This window comes from Moschus berezovskii, chromosome 12 (assembly GCF_049115385.1).
Source record: "Moschus berezovskii isolate FMDL1 chromosome 12, NW_MosBer_1.0, whole genome shotgun sequence".
In the NCBI taxonomy this organism is placed as follows: Eukaryota; Metazoa; Chordata; class Mammalia; order Artiodactyla; family Moschidae; genus Moschus; species Moschus berezovskii.
The window spans coordinates 27,320,515-27,336,487 of NC_142471.1; the positions used below are offsets into that span (position 1 = coordinate 27,320,515).

The window sequence follows — 15,973 nt, forward strand, 5'->3', positions numbered from 1 at the left end:
CTTCTTAGGCTCCAGAACTTCTTAATTTTCCCAAATAGAAGCTCTGTGCTTAATAAACACTAACTCCCCATTCCCTGCGGCTCCTTTCTGTTTTCTGTCTTGGTGAATTTGGCTTCTCTAGGTGCCTCATATACGTGGAATCATTGTAATTGTCCTTTTGTGTCTGGCTTTTTACACAATTAGCATGTCTTCAAGGTTCATCCAGGTTGGAACATGTGTCAAAAATTTCATTCCTTTTGAAGGCCTTAATTGTTCTTTTGAGCACATTTTAAAGGCACCTCAGATCTTCAGGATTGAGTCAGGGGATCAACTTGACAGTGCCAGTGAGAAATAAATAGCATTTATTCACATCTACTAGGCGCCAGCCCTTCCCTTATGTTGTCTCATGTAATTCTCACCACATCCTTATGGAATTGGTACTAATATTATCCTCAATTTACAGATAAAGGTATTAGGCTCAGAGAAGCTCACTAACTTGGCCAAGGTCACACAGCAGGTCGTTGGTTAGCTGGGATTACATGCTGAGTCTGCCTGCCTGCACAGCCTGTGATCTGAGTCCCTACCACCACCCAGGGCAGTGCCCAGCCCAGGCTTAGAGTTGTTCCCTTGAATCCTTCTCATCAGCTGGTGGGAGCTGAGTATGAAGCCGACAGGTGCCAGCTGGCGCTGAGGAGGCAGTGGCAGCGGCCCCTCCTCCCTGGCCTGGGTCCCTCTTCCTGGGCCCTGGCTTCTGTTGAAAGTCCCTTTGTGAAGCAGTGTTCTTGGGCCAGACAGGGAGCTGCAGGGGTGGGTGTGGGCCTCAGTGTCCCCTACACTTCATCCGGCACAAGCCTGGCCGGGCAGTCACCAGCAGGATGTCTCTCTTGGCAGACCTTGCTCTGGACAAATAGCTACCAGGAGCTCTGGGTTTGAGAGGATAGATAAACAGGAAGAGGGAGAAGCTTATAAATATTTTTCTTCCCCTTCTGTGCCCTGGTGTTCGCTCCCCGCTCTTTCCTTGGCCACTGGAAATTTGAGGTGGTGGAGCTCTTCACCTGTCAGAAACCACGCTGAGGCTGGGGAGCCGAGGCTGGCAAGCTTTAGGCCTTAGGGTTTCAGGTTTTTGTTTTGCCTGATGGGCTGGGCTAAGCCTGGGTCTGGCCTGGGTTTGAATCTTGGCTCTTCTCTGTCTTTGGCATGTGATCTAAGCTAACTCACTCCGCCTCACTGTGGTCAGAGTGGAGAGATAACAAACTGAATATGTATTGAACACGGGCTGTGGGTGCTCAAGTGGCGTGTACAAGGATTATCATCTCAGTTAATCCTCACCGTCCTCAAAGAGGGGCAGGGGGTTGTCTTTATGTGACAGCTGTTGGAGCAGAGAGGTCAAGTGTTTCTGTCAAGGTCACACAGGTGGGGGTAGTGGAGCTCACAGGAACCTAAGTGGCTATGTACATAGGGCCCTGCTATTTTATCAGTTTGGCATCTGGTGCAGACCTGGGCACACCGGACTATAGGTAGTTTGAATACCTTTCCCTTTTCTTTTACAGAGAAATCAAGTCAAACTGGCTGTGATGGCATGGTGGAGTAAAGCCTGCTGAGTTCTAGGCCCCAGACGTCCCTCTTGCTCAGTTGGCTCCCCTTAGGTTGCCTCCTCCATGCAGCCATTTTGGGTTGACACAGGGCATTGTCATGGCTCTCTCCTATTGCCTTGGCCTGGACAGCACATCTCACCCCACAGAGCAATATTCTAACTCTCTGGCGTGGTCCCCAAGACACTTGGGACTTAAATCAACCTTACCCTATCCTGTATTCTGGCCTCAGAAGGCCAGAATAACATTACTTCCTAGGAGGCTCTGCACAGTGCCAGGCGTCTCTCTCTCTATGCTGTTCCCTCTGTGCTGAATGACTTTCTCATCTGACATATGTTGCTCATCATTCAAGGCCCAGCTCAGTGGCCTCCTCTTGCAGGAAGTCTTCCCGGAGTTCCCAACTCTGAATTAGTGTCTCCCGCCTCTGTGCAGCTCAGGGTAATGGGAAAGGTCTCAGAGCCCCTGCTCTGTTGTCAGCCTGTCTGAGCCTTACTTTTCATCTGTAGGTTGGGGATCAAAGGACAGAGTGAGAGGAGAAAGCCTTCATTCTCATGCCCTGGCCTGTGTAAAGGTGGCCGGGGCCAGTGAAGCTTGGCCGCCTCAGGGTTAACTCTCTGCCATGCCAGGGGCGGAAGCAAGGAGGACTGAATGTGAAATGAAGTCACTTCCCCGCCTGGGGGTCTGCCATGTGCCTGGCCTTCCGCAGTAAATCCTGTTTCCTCCTGGGCTTCTGTGTGCCCACCCACTCTTGGCTCCCATGACCCTGAAGGTCATCAGCAGGTGGGGCTCCCCATGGAATGTTTGGCCTGTCATTCATCCGGCAAGGTCACTTCCTGTCTGGATAAGCCGGCCACTTTTCCTGCCACAGCCTTCCATGTGGGGGTTTCACAGGAATCATGGGTGTGGGGCCGAAGGGAGGTTACCTGAGGTCAAGTTCAATGTCCAGCTGATGCCTTTTATTCTGGGGGCACTGAGACCCAGGGAGGGCAGGGCACTTCCCGAGGTCAGGACTCTGGACCACACTGTAATTGTAGGGCCTCTGTGGGTTTCCCCTGGGGCTGCAGGCCTGCAGGGTAAAGGAAGGAGGTCGCTCAGCCTCCCTGGGCCTCCTTTTCTTCTTCTGTGGAACCTGGGGGATCCTGCTGTCAGATCTGCCTCGAGAACTGATCTGGTCATCCCCGGACATCCTTGACCTCGTTTAGCCCTACTTCGCTACAGGGACCCTGAGTCTCACGGAGGTTCAGGAACTGACCTGGGTCTCAGTTGGGAATGGTGCTGAGGGTCCAGCCAGGTCTTTCCGACTCTAAAGTCCTGGTTTCTTCTGTCTTCTGGGGAAGGTATTTAGCTTTTCCTCAGTGACAACTCAGGAACAGCCTCACTCTTCTGACCTTTTTTTGTGGATCATGGTCGTCTTGGGCTGCAGAGCTGACCCAGAACCCTGGTTCTTGGCATCAGTGTAGTGTGCGTACTGTGAATGTTCTTTTATCCCCCCCTTTTTAATTTTTCTGTAAATAGTCTATGTTCACATAGGAAAATCAGAGAAATAAAAGATATGCAGAAAGATTAGGGAAGTCATCTGTGGTCCCACTTCCCAGTGATAACCAGGTTGACCATTCGTGTCTGGAGATTTGTTCTTCCAGACATTTTTCGTTGTGTAGTGTGAGTGCGTGTGCTTGTGTACAGGATCCCTCTCTCCTTTTTAATGGTTCAGTTCAGTTCAGTTCAGTCGCTTAGCTGTGTCCGATTCTTTGCGACCTCATGCATCAGCACACCAGGCCTCCCTGTCCATCACCAACTCCCGGAGTTCACTCAAACTCATGTCCGTAGAGTCAGTGATGCCATCCAGCCACCTCATTCTCTGTCGTCCCCGTCTCCTCCCACCCCCAATTCTTCCTAGCATCAGACTCTTTTCCATTGAGTCAACTCAACGCTCTAAATTGCTGTTTAGTGTCTTTTTTTCCCCCCAAACTAAACATACGGTAGATATTTTCCTATCAGTAAATAAGGGGCTCCTTCTTTCTTTTGAAACTCTTAAGTTGGAGTTTAACAACAGATCACAGATGTACAGCTTGATGGTCATATGAATTGAGCACAGCCTTCAGAGCTTTACCAGGTCAAAGAACATAATTCCTCCAGCACCCTGGCCCTGTACCCCATTGCCACCCCCTCCTTCCTGCTCCAGACGTGACTTCCAGCACCATGCACCAGTTTGGCTTGATTTTGAGTTTTAGACGAATGGAATCATATAGTGTTTGCTTAGTTTGGTTTTTTTGGCTCCACAGTCTGTTAGCGACGGTCATCTGAGGTTCCATCTGTTTGAATGATGATGTGATGACGTCTGTGGTATGTTCAACTTCGACTACTGTTGATGTGAGAGATGTTTCCAGTCTTTGACTAATGTAAACAAAGCTGTACCGAACACCTTTGTGGCCATATCTTTGAGTATTTCCTGTGACTCGATTGAAAAATTGCTGAAGGGTTGTACATTTTTAAGGTACTTTAGAATTATTGCCAGTTTGTCCTCCAGGCAGCCATGCCAGTTTACATCCTGCCCCGTCCTTAGGAGGGCGCCCATTCTTAGCACCTTTGCAGAGACCAGGTGTTTTCACCCTGCTGAACCTGTGAGGCCATGAAAGGCAACACGTGGCAGCCGCTCCCAGTTTTAAAATTACAGCTTAGGGTGAATATCTTTTCTCACATTTATCAGTCATTTGTATTTCTTCTTTGTTGTGTCTTTGGATTTTTTTTGGTATGCTTTACTTTTAAGATATACTTGTTTTCTCATTAAAAAAAATCCCTCTATATAAAATGATAAATAATAAAAATATGTTGAAAATATTTTTATCCAATTTGTCAGTTGGATAACTTTGTGGTTTTTCTGTGTTAGATGAAACCTGACCATTTTTTAAAAAATTTATTTTTAATTGGCAGATAATTGCTTTACAGCATTGCGTGGTTTTTTGCTTTACCGCGGTGTAAATCAGCCATAAGTATACATATATATCCCCTCCCCCTTGAGTCTCCCTCCCCACCCCCAGTTCCACCCCTGAAGGTAATCACAGAGCACCAGACGGAGCTCCCTGTATTCCGCAGCAGCCTCCCGCTAGTTCCCTGTTTCACACTTGGTGATGCATCTCTCAATTCGTCCCAGCCTCTCCTTCCTCTGCTGTGTCCACAAGTCCATTCTCCATGTCTCCGTCTCTATTCCTACCCGCAGACAGGTTCATGAGTACCATTTTTCTAGATTCCTTATATATGCGTTCAGTTCAGTTCAGTTCAGTCGCTCAGTCGTGTCTGACTCTTTGCGAACCCATGAATCACAGCACGCCAGGCCTCCCTCTCCATCACCAACTCCCAGAGTTCACTCAGACTCATGTCCATCGAGTCGGTGATGCCATCCAGCCATCTCATTCTCTGTCATCCCCTTCTCCCGCCCCCAATCCTTCCCAGCATCAGAGTCTTTTCCAGTGAGTCAACTCGTCGCATGAGGTGGCCAAAGTACTGGAGTTTCAGCTTTAGCATCAGTCCTTCCAATGAACACCCAGGATTGATCTCCTCTAGAATGGACTGGTTGGATCTCCTTTCAGTCCAAGGGACTCTCAAGAGTCTTCTCCAGCACCACAGTTCAAAAGCATCAATTCTTCGGTGATCAGCTTTCTTCCCAGTCCAACTCTCACGTCCATATGTGCATTAACATCTGATATTTGTTTTTCTCTTTCTGACTTACTGCACTCTGTATAACAGACTCTAGGTTTGTCCACCTCAGTTCAACTGACTCAAATTTGTTAAAAAGCTGGCTATTTTATAATGTAGTCTGCTCTGTCAATAATTTGCTGTATTTATCCCCTAGCATTTTGCATAGAAAGTTCTTTTCTGCCCCAAGGTTATATAAATATTTGCTTTTGCTCTCTTTTCTCACTTCTCTGGCTCCCTCTGTCATGTGTCCTTGTTCACCCCTCTCTGCTTACCTTGGGAGCACGGTGTCAGGTGAGGGGCAGCACAGTGGTTAAGAGCATTCATTCACTTGGAGGCTTTTGGCCACCCTTGTCCCTTTGAGCAGATTACGCAGTCTCTCTGTGCCTCAGTGGCTGTACCTGCAAAAAATGGGATGCTACAGAGAAGGCAATGGCAAGCCACTCCAATACTCTTGCCTGGAAAATCCCATGGATGGAGGAGCCTGGTGGGCTGCAGTCCATGGGATCACTGGGGGTCGGATGCGACTGAGCGACTTTACTTTCACTTTTCACTTTCATGCATTGGAGAAGGAAATGGCAACCCACTCCAGTGTTCTGGTCTGGAGAATCCCAGGGACAGGGGAGCCTGGTGGGCTTCCATCTATGGGGTCACACAGAGTCGGACACGACTGAAGTGACTTAGCAGCAGCAGCAGCAGGCCACAGTCACCCTTGGGTTATGGTGGGAGTGGAACCATGGCTATTTGCAAACTTTTTAGTCTCAATACTGCTTCCTTTATACTCTTTATACCCTTCTTTTATACCCTTTTTATACTCTTAAAAATTAAAGCCTCTTTAATGCTATTTTATTGTGATGGATAATGCCTATTATGTAAGGTAGGCTTTGCTGTCTGTGAAAGTTCAATAAATGGAAAGTTAAAATTCTGAAAAAAAAAAAAAAAAAAAAGCCTCAGAGAGCTCTTGTTTATGTGGGTGATATATTTATAAATCGATATTGACTATGTTAGGAATTAAAACAGTATACTTAAAGACATATTTATACATTCATTTCAAAATAACAATAGCAAACCCATTATATGTTACACATAAATAATTTTTTTTTCTGAAAAATAGCTATGTTTTAAATATAGTGGGATAAGTGGCATTGTTTGGCCAATCTATAAATCTCTTTAATGTCTGGTTGACTGGAAGACAGCTGGATTCTGATGTCTGTTCCTGCGTTTGGTCTGTCATATGTTGATCAGTTGAAGTATAGGAAGAAAATCTAGCTTCACACAGGTAAGTCACTGGAAAGGGCAGAAGTATTTTGTTAGCCTGAGGATATCTTCCTTTGATGCTGCATAAAAGTAATAATTTCTTAAAGGGAATATAGAATCTGAAAACACATAGATGAACTTTTCATATTTTGTTACATTAAAATTCATGGACTCTCTGGTACTGTGAATGGCTCTTTGACCAGGAGTGGTTTGGTAACATATATCAGTGATTGGGAAAATACTGGTTCATTGAGTTTGGATCTTCCAAATGTGGGACAGTTCATTTCATCATATCCCACGATAGCATGTGTTAGCATCATCAATCATATCATTGCAAAGTCTTTATGTTTTAGGAAGCTTTCAAATTCACAGTGACTGATTCAGGTTTTCCAGAATTCTAATTTTTCTTTAAATGTTCAAACTTATCACTGGCAACAAATGCTGTCAGTTATTTTCCTTGAAGGGACAGGCTCACTTTGTTCGTTCTGGAGAAAATGTCTACCAGATACCCAGTTCTGAATAACTTTTTTTTGGTCTGCCAGCCATTCTTTTGCATAAAAGGGATGCTCCACGGCCAAAGGGACTGCTTCAGCCGACAGTGCAGACCAATTCACGAGGGTTTATCTTGCAGACAGCTGTCGTGTGCTGCTAACTAGCCCATGTACTTCTTCCCAGGTCATTACCCGCATTATTGAAAAGATATGTACTTCACTGGTCTATCAAGGACATCCTAGAGCGACACTGGTATATTTTGTCATCACAGTTGACGACCAGCCCAGTCTGGGGCCACTGCTGAGCCTCCTGCTGAGCGTCTAGCACTTTCACCCACCGTGGCCTTTGCTCCTCATGGTGAGAAGGGCAGTGATGTCTTAGTACCTGAGATCACTGTAACCTTGTGCTTCATTCGTTGGAGCAAAAGAGCTTTTCCTGGTCAGGGTCTTCCCTGCTCAGAAGAGTGAAGTGGATGTACAGGGAGGTGAGGGAGAAGGGTAGGAGGCCCCGGTCCTGGCTCTTTCTCCCACCGTCTCTGTGACTGGGCAGGTCTCTGGACCTCAGTTTGCTCCTCTGTGAAATGAGAGGGACAGACTGGAGTCTCAGAGGCGGGTGTGACTCTAACTTAAGATCCGTGTTGGTGCTTAAGGGGACTTTAGACCCTGTCCCGTGTCTGCATGTTTGTGTGTGCTGGATGTTGGGGGATGAGACCCGGGGCCGGGGGTGGGCTGGTGTGAGCCCCTGCCCTGGGCCCAGGCTGAAAATCTGAAACCCCCATCTCTCCCCTCCTCACCAGCTCTCCCCGGCCCCACAGTAGGGGAATCCTGGAGCGTGGTGACTTCCTCTGTGTTTGTTCTGTGGCTGAGACAGATGTTTCCTGCAGCTGGCCACTCAGCCTCCTGCCCTATTTTTAGCTCCGTTGTTACCCGCCCCAGGCATCTGGCTTCCAGGGGTCCGTGAGAGGCTGTGGCCCTGGGAGGGGCACTCTTCCCTGGGTCCAGCTTGTTCTCTGCCTGCTGCCAGGTCCCTGGGTTAAGCTTCCCAGTGTCTTTTGGGAAATTGAGGCTGGCTTCAGGAGAAATGGGAGAGTGATGGGTGGACAGTGCAGTGAAAAGGGCCCAGGCTGCGGAACCAGAGGCCCGGCTCTGTTATGTCATGTAGTGACCTCTCTGAGCCTCAGTTTTTCCATCTGTTAAATGGCACAATAGCTTGTGGCTTTCTCATAGGCTTGTTCTGAAGCCGAGATGATAGTAGACGTGCAATTCGTTTAGCACAGTGACGTTTGGAACCTACAACTATTGTGGATTCTACGCTGGGCGGAGGGTTGGAGGAGGGGTGACGCGGAGGAGCATCAGATCCAGAGTGGGGAGATGAGGCTTGTACTTACCAAACACCAGTCCGGTGGGTTCAAGGTCAGGGTTGTTGGTCCATGTGTGTTGGAAGGTTTGGCGGGGAAGGGGACATTTCCACTGCACGGTAATGGATGGGATGAAAGCGTGAGGGTAGGGATGGCATTCCTGGTTGTAGAACCAGGAGGGCAGAGGCATGGAGGCAGGGAAGGGCCGGATGCATCCTGGGAGATTCCAGCAGTCAGGGGTCTTGAGCATCTCTGGCCAGCAGCTCTGGTGGTGCTCTTCCCTAGGAGGGGCCCCACAGTGGGTCTGGGGACCAAAAGCTTGTCAGCCCTCTTCCTGGGCTAGCGGTCAGCACAGCAGCTCTGCTTCTAGCTATTTTATACATTGAACTTCTGTGAAAGATTGATTTTGCACAGAGGGTTGAGCTGCTAAAATCTCGTCCTACCAATCTTGACCAGCCCTCCTACTTCCTAGGTGGACATCAAGTGTGACCCACAGAGGGCTGGGTTGAACTTGAGGCTTCTCAGAGAACCTGTGCTGGTGGGGAACATCTCTTGTGGCTTGACCTGCTCCATCCTATGGGGCAGCTGAGACCTTGGCTTTGCCTGGAGTGTCAGGGGTGTGGAGGGTAAATAGGGGATGGTGAGGGTGGGAATGGGAGGCTTGAAGGCCAGGCAAGGGAGTCTAGACTGGAGGCCACAGGGCTGGGATGGATGGGGACCAACTGCAGAATTGGGTCATCGTTCTTCCCAGCTCCTTAAAATGATGCTTCAGGTCCCCGTGGCATTGCTGGAGGTCAGAAATGGGGTTCAAGTGTAAGTTCCCACTGGCCCTTTGGAGCCCAGTCCCTGGAAGCAACCAGGAGAGTGTTGGCAGGGTCAGGGCCCTAGGCGTGGTATCAGGAGACTGTAGGTTCTGCTGGCCTAGAAAAGCCCAAATGGCCAGCTTCTTGGAGCACTGTCACTGGGCAGGTACTTCTAACCCTGCTCTCTCTGGGGCCCTCCCACTCCTCCTGATCCTGGATGGAGAGGAGCTTCAGCCTCTTTCAGGCACAGAAGGACTGTCCTTCCCAGAGTTGACTGGCACCTCCCCAGGGGTGTCTATACTCCCCTCCTGCTGGACAGAACCTATAGGCAGGGTTCCTCCCAGCCAGATGATGCCTTCTTGTTTTCTGCAGAGTTCTCCTCCTCAGAAAGGCCTCGAGAGGGACTCGGGGAGACTCCAGATGGGAGGCTCTGGTCTCTGTCTGCCTTTTTGGAGGAACGGAGCCCGAGCCTCTATCTATAGGGTGGAACAAACACTTAGCAGTGTGGAAGCTTCTGGATTTCTGCAGCTGACTTGGAGAAGGCTTCTGCATCACATGGTCTGTCAGTCAATGGTGGTGTGACATTTGCGCGTCTCCTCAGCTACCCCATGGGCCCTGGTGGCTGTGGACAGCGTCTTCTGTATTCCGTGAGCCGCTGTGGCCCCAGTGTGGGCTCAACTCATGGGATCCTGGTGTTGTTGACCTGCCGGAGCACGACCAGAGGGAACTTGATGTTCTCCTGAGCAAGGAGGAAGAAGGAAGTTGTGCCTTGCGGCTTGTGGTCATTGAGGGCCATCCCTAAAAATAACGGAGTCCATTAGTCAGGATTAGATTTGGCTGCGAGTAATAGGAAAAGCCAAATGACAGTGGTTTACACAAGATGGAAGTTTATTTCTGTGTCCTGTCCGAGCCCAGAGCCCTGCGGTCCAGGCCATGATGTGGTGATTCTGCTACACAGATTCCTGGGGTGTGGCTTCATGGGCTCACAGCTCAAGACGGCTGCAAAATGTCAGCCATCATACCTGTGTTCCAGGCAGCAGGCTGGAGGAAAGGAGTAAAGGGGGCTCATAGGGAAGGATCCGGAATTTGCCAAGGACACTGCCCCTCATGTTCATTAGCTAGAATTAGTCACCTGGCCCAAGTTGCTGCGGGGGAGATCAGGAGTGTGGTCCTGGCTGTAGACAGCCACATGCTCAGCTAGCTGCCCTGTCCCTTGTCCGGTTTGTTTAATACAGATGAAGAGGGGGAGAGGGGCTGAAGGCAGTGTGGGCATTCTTTTTTTTTGGGGGGAGGGCTATGCATCTTGTGGGATCTTAGTTCCCCAACCTGGAATTGAACCTGTGCCCGTTGCAGTGAAAGCACAGAATCTTAACCACAGGACCACTGGGGAAGTCCCCACTGTGGGCATTTACCGGAGGTTTTTCCCAGGCTGAGAAGCTGGGCCAGTGGTTCAAGGGTGGCAGAATCGCCACCAGGGAGATTTCTTTGGAGGAGGCCAGTCCTGCCTTGGGACCAGAGAGCCACATGCTCCACGACAGGAAGGGAAGCAGGGACTGAGCCCAAGAGAGAAAGGTTTTCCAGGGGCTGGAGCAAGCCCCATGGAGTGGTCACAGTGAGGGAGGTGGGCCACCCTCTTCTCAGAGGGTCGGTGCGTGCTGACACAGTGTGGCCCTGTCTGGGCTGCTGGGGCCTGGGGGAAGAGAACACGCTTGGGAAAGATGGAAGACCCACAGGTGCGGGGACACAAGTGAACTGGATATGGCGCTTGTGGGGCTGACCCAGGATGAGGGCTCAAACTGGAGCACAGGCCTGGAGGGTGGCAGGGGCCCCTCCAGGGGCATTGCACAGCACCCTGATGTTGGGCATATTTGGGTTCTCTGGAGATCTGGAGTTGTATTTGAAATTCTTTGACTTTCAGGTCCTAGCAGCTAATGAGAATGGAAAGAAACAAAACAAAAGGGCTCAAGCACTTTGCCTGTGTGGACTGAAGACTTTCTCCTTCCAGATGAGGTGCCTTCTCTGAGACTTCAGTGAGGGGAATGTGTGGAAAAGTAGCTTTTTATAAGGTAGCTAAATATTTAAACATTTTTTTAATTTTAAAAATACTTTAAATACCTATTTTTTATTTTGAAAAATTTCAAACCTACTGAAAAGTTGAAAGAAGAGAACGCAAGTCCCTCCTCACCAATTGCTAGTATTTGTTCCCTCTGCCCCCTACTCCCTAAACCATATGAAATTCATAGATGTCAGGATCCTGCATCTGTAAACCCTTCAGCTTATATCTCCTAAGAATGAGGACATTCCCCTTGTTTCCACATTTCATTATGGCATCCAAGGAAGTCAGCTTATTTATCCAACAAAATATAATCTGTGTTCAGATTTTCTGACTTCTCCTCAAGATGTCCATTGTAGGCCCCTGCCCCCATCCCCAATCTAAGGTCCACCTCATAGGCAGAGCTTCCTCTCAGGACAGCTGACCCACCATGGGGAGCTCCTGAGGTAGGGGGCTCTCTAAACCTGGAGGCAGACAACTATGGGTGCTGGAAAGGGCCCTTTTCCTTCCTGAGGGTCCCAGATTCCAGGAGCCTGCAGGCCCTACTGGAGCACGTTCCTACTGGTGGAACGTGCCAGGGTCTTTGCTGGCCGCAGAGCAGGTGGGAGCCGCCTCTCTATTCTCTGCCTGTCAGGTGAGCTGAGAGGGAGGCTCGTTTGCCCCTCTTTGAGAGTGGGGGCCTGCTGTTCCGCCTGCAGCTTCTCCCAGCCCAGGGGTCCACCTCCAGGGTGATCCCCTTACTCTGACCTTGGCCCCTACTCACTGCAGTTCCTCAGCTGGCTGCCCAGTCGCTCTGCCCTGCCTGCCTTTGTCCCACTTTGAGTTCCATCTCTTGGGGCTCCCCGTTGTTTGCAGGCCAAAGTCTGGAACTCAAGGCCCGCCTCACAGAGGCAGCCCACTGCTGAACACATGGCATTATTTCCAAACATCCATTCACCTTCTGATTTTAATTTTTAACCTTTCCAAAAAATGGAAACATTTCAGAAAGATATTTAGCTGGTGAAGGTCTCCTGCAATCTCAGATCCCAGGTAGCTTCATTTAATTTTATTTAAAATATTTATTTATTTATTTGGCTGTGCTGGGTATTAGTTGCAGGAGTGGGATCTTTAGTTGGGGCATGCAGGAACTAGTTTCCTGATTAGGGATTGAATCCAGGCCCCTTGCATTGGGAAGCCCCTTTTAATTTTTTTAAATTGACCTCATCCTAGTTTTAAAAGAGGCTAAGGAGCAGAGACTGTGTGAAGGGATGGGTCTGGGTGACCCGCCAAAGACATGAGGTGATGGGCCACACAGCAGAAACCAGATTTCTGCCTCTGTTATGCCATACAGCCTGGGGAAATTCACATAGCTGGCCCTGCTTAGCAGTTTTCTTTCGGCAAAGTGGGAGCCATAAACCCTGTTCATCTCTCTTGAGGGTTGTTGTCAGGAGCAAAGACAGAGAAACAGTAAAGACACAGAAAACCCCACCAGGCTGTAGGAATGGAACGATTATCATGGGAACATGAACGACCACAGGCAGAGGGCACGTGGGTGGCAAAGGCATGGAGCTGAGGGTGCACTGGGGGACTGGTGGAGGGTGAGTGGGGGCTGCACCGGGTGGGGAGCTGTGACCTTTGTCAGCTTTGAAACTGTTGCAAATAAGCGTACTTAAAACATTCCCAAAGTGATAATGTTTGTTGCAGGAGATTTCGAAGTGGTGAATAAGCCAAAAAGGAGATAAATAGCCATATTCAGTGCCCTAGCTCAGAAATAAATACTGTAATGTTTAGTCATCTTTCCACCTTTTGTGCCTGCTTGTTGAGTACCATCCTTGGTCCCATCAACAGGGAGCTGGGCTGGGTGAGAAGGTGAAGTGATGGAGCTGATTTGTTTCCTCGGCAAGTGTGTGTCTGGCTCTTCCCTGGAGCCAGGCAGCAGGACCCAGGACATAGGATACCCACTGCTGGGAACAGCATGCAGTGGAAGAGAACGGAGAGTCCCATTTTATGATGCTCACAATGGGCAGTGGGAGCTGAGAGATGGGGGTGGGTGTGTAGTCAGGGAGGGCTTCCTGGAGGAGCTGGTGGGTAGGATGTGGAAGGGTAGGGAGGAGGGCAGTCCTGGTGAGAGAGTCCAGGGTGGGAGCATCTTTCCCCACACCCACTTGTGTGGGCTGAGGCCTGGTCCTTGATGCCAGGCGCTCTTCTCTGGTCCTGAAAGATACCCCCAAGTCGTCATGTGTTCATCTCAGAAACGTTTCCTGAGCATCTGCTGGGACCCATGTGCGGTTTGGTGCTGGGGCCAAGCAGTGGGCACTTTAGGCACTGACCAGCTCTTGGGAAGTTGGGGAGGCTGCTGTTGTAGACATAATCCCATCGGTGAGGCAACTGAAAAGCAAAAGGAGGCCATGAGCAGGAGAAGTGCTGAGGGGGTGGGGTGTGGACAGCTAGTATTGCCAGGACCTCAGAGAGACTTCTGAGGCGGGACATGTGAGCTGAGACCAGGGGAAGGGGCAGCCGCGTGAACAAGCTAGAGAGTGTTCCAGGCAGAGGAGTGGTGGGTGCCTGTGAGGAGGAGAGGGCCTGGGGTGTTGGAAGGGAGAGGTGGACATGGCCTGTGGCTGGAGTGTCAGAGCAAGTAGCGGGGGCGGAGGCCTGTCTGCTGGGGTGAGGGCTTTGCATGTCACAGCATGATGGACGGAAATGACATGACCTCCGCCTGAGTGCCCTCTGCCTGTGGTCGTCCGTGTTCCCATGGTAATCATTCCATTTCTTTGGCCTATTGGGGCCTTTCTGTGTCTTTGTGGCTTTTCTATCTGTGCTACTGACAACAGCCCTTAAGGGAGGCAAGACAGGGTTTATGACTCCCACTTTACAGAAGAGGAAGCAGCTAAGTAGGGCAGACAACGTGATTTAGGGCTTTAAAGATCTTTTGGCTGCTGCTTGGAGGATGGGTGGCAGGGGGACGGAGAGAAGGAGGAAGCCTTCTTTCCTGGAGGCTGCTGTTGTTGGACTAGTTGGGCCAGTGGCCAGCGGTGGCAGAGCAGTTGGACCGACAAGGATGTGGGTAGGTTTTCAGAGCAAAGAGAGGACTTGCCCAAGACTCCAGAGAAGAGCTAGACTCTCTTGGTTCTTCTTCTTTTTTTTTTTAATAATTTTTTTATTTAAACAATTTAATGGTTGTGCTGGGTCTAAATTGCTGCACGTGGGCTTTCTCTAGTGGCCCCGAGTGAAGGCTACTCTGTAGCTGTGATGTGCAGGCTTCTCATTGCAGTAGCTTCTCTTATTGCAGAGTGCAGGCTCTAGGACGTGTGGGCTTAGTAGCTGCAGCTCCTGGGCTCTAGAATAATGGCTTAGCAGTTGTGGTGCACAGGCTTAGCTGCCCCACAGGGATCCTGTGTTGGCAGGCAGATTCTTTACCGCTGAGCCACCAGGGAATCCCCGCTCTTGGTTTTTGACTAAGACCAGTAGCAGATTGAAACTTTCCTAGACCGCTTACCAAAACCAGGTGAAACGGGGAGACTTTCAATTGTGTGTCTCTACAGCAGGGCAGCTGCTGTGGCCCAGCCCCGCCTGGCCCTGTTGTTTGCCCAGGATGAGAGCCGGGGGACTACTGACCCCACTTATTCCTCCAGACTTTCCTTTGATAGGCAGTGTCTAGATGTGGCCCTGGTCCTGGCTGGGGAGGTTTAGGTCTGGTACCGGTCTGTGGTTACAGGGAGGGAATACGGAGAAGGTAGGGAGAGAGTACAGGGAGCTGGGAGTGGGGGTGATGTGAAGGGCAGCTCGTGAGCTGTGCCCTTGCTGTGTGTTGAGCTGGGTAGGTGTCACTTTAAACACATTCACTTACTTCATCCCCAGATGATCCAGTTAGGGAGGCAGAGTTATAGTTGGGGTTATAGAGTTTGTCACTGGGGAAACTGAGTCTCAGAGAAGTTAAGCCATGTGCCACATGACTAGTGTGCAGTAGGGATGGGAGTTTCGGCCCCAGAGTCCACCTTTCACATTAAGTTATCTGTCTGTGTCTGTGCTTAATTGCTCAGTTGTGTCTGACTCTTTGCGACCCCAAGGACCGTAGCCCTCGTGGAATCCTGCAGGCAAGAATACTGGAGTGGGTTGCTATGCCCTCCTCCAGGGGATCTTCCCAACCCAGGGATCAAACCCAGGTCTCCCACCTTGCAAGCAGATTCTTTACCGTCTGAGCCATCACACTGAGTTGAAATCACTGTTTCTCCAACTAGGTGTGAGGATATTGGGGAGTTCTCACTTTTCTATCTGTTGAATGGATATGCTGGCACTGCCTTCCTGGGGTTTTCTCATGCCCCACACAGAAGGTTATAAGTTCATATCTGCCACAGTCACTGGGCTCAACTCTGAGGAATCTGAGCTGACCGAGGGGGACTTTCAGGGACCATGGAGGACTTGAGACTCAGCAGCACTGTCCAACAGGAATATGGGTTTCCCTGCTATCCGAAAGTAGAGTGTTCTATGGAAGTTTTGTTAGTCGAAATGGCGTTAAGCGGCGACAGAATTACCTTAGGACACCTCTTGCTAATGGATGCACAAAATGAACGGATATAAAGCACAGATGCTCACCCTGTAGTTCAGAGCTCCGGGCCTTGATGCTGAGATGCGGAGAGTGGTTCTGGGAAGGATTTTGGCGGGGTCACTCTTCCTGCATGGAGTGCACTGCCTCTGTCGTGTCTCCTGCAAGACAAATGCTCAATGCTATTTTCATCTTGCACTGTTTTTTTTTGTAAAAGCAAAA

General features: G+C 49.9%; 1 protein-coding gene across 8 annotated transcripts in view; it reads left to right on the forward strand.

Annotated features, from left to right (window-relative positions):
* Positions 1-15,973, forward strand: part of PALD1 (phosphatase domain containing paladin 1) — an 89,259-nt gene that overhangs the window by 23,076 nt on the left and 50,210 nt on the right. The window contains exon 2 of one of the 8 annotated variants that reach the window (XM_088841946.1): positions 11,092-11,239. The exons of the other annotated variants lie outside the window; for them this stretch is intronic. The gene's annotated coding sequence lies outside the window, so the exon portion shown is untranslated. The remainder of the gene's footprint in view (positions 1-11,091; positions 11,240-15,973) is intronic. 8 annotated transcript variants of the gene reach the window in all.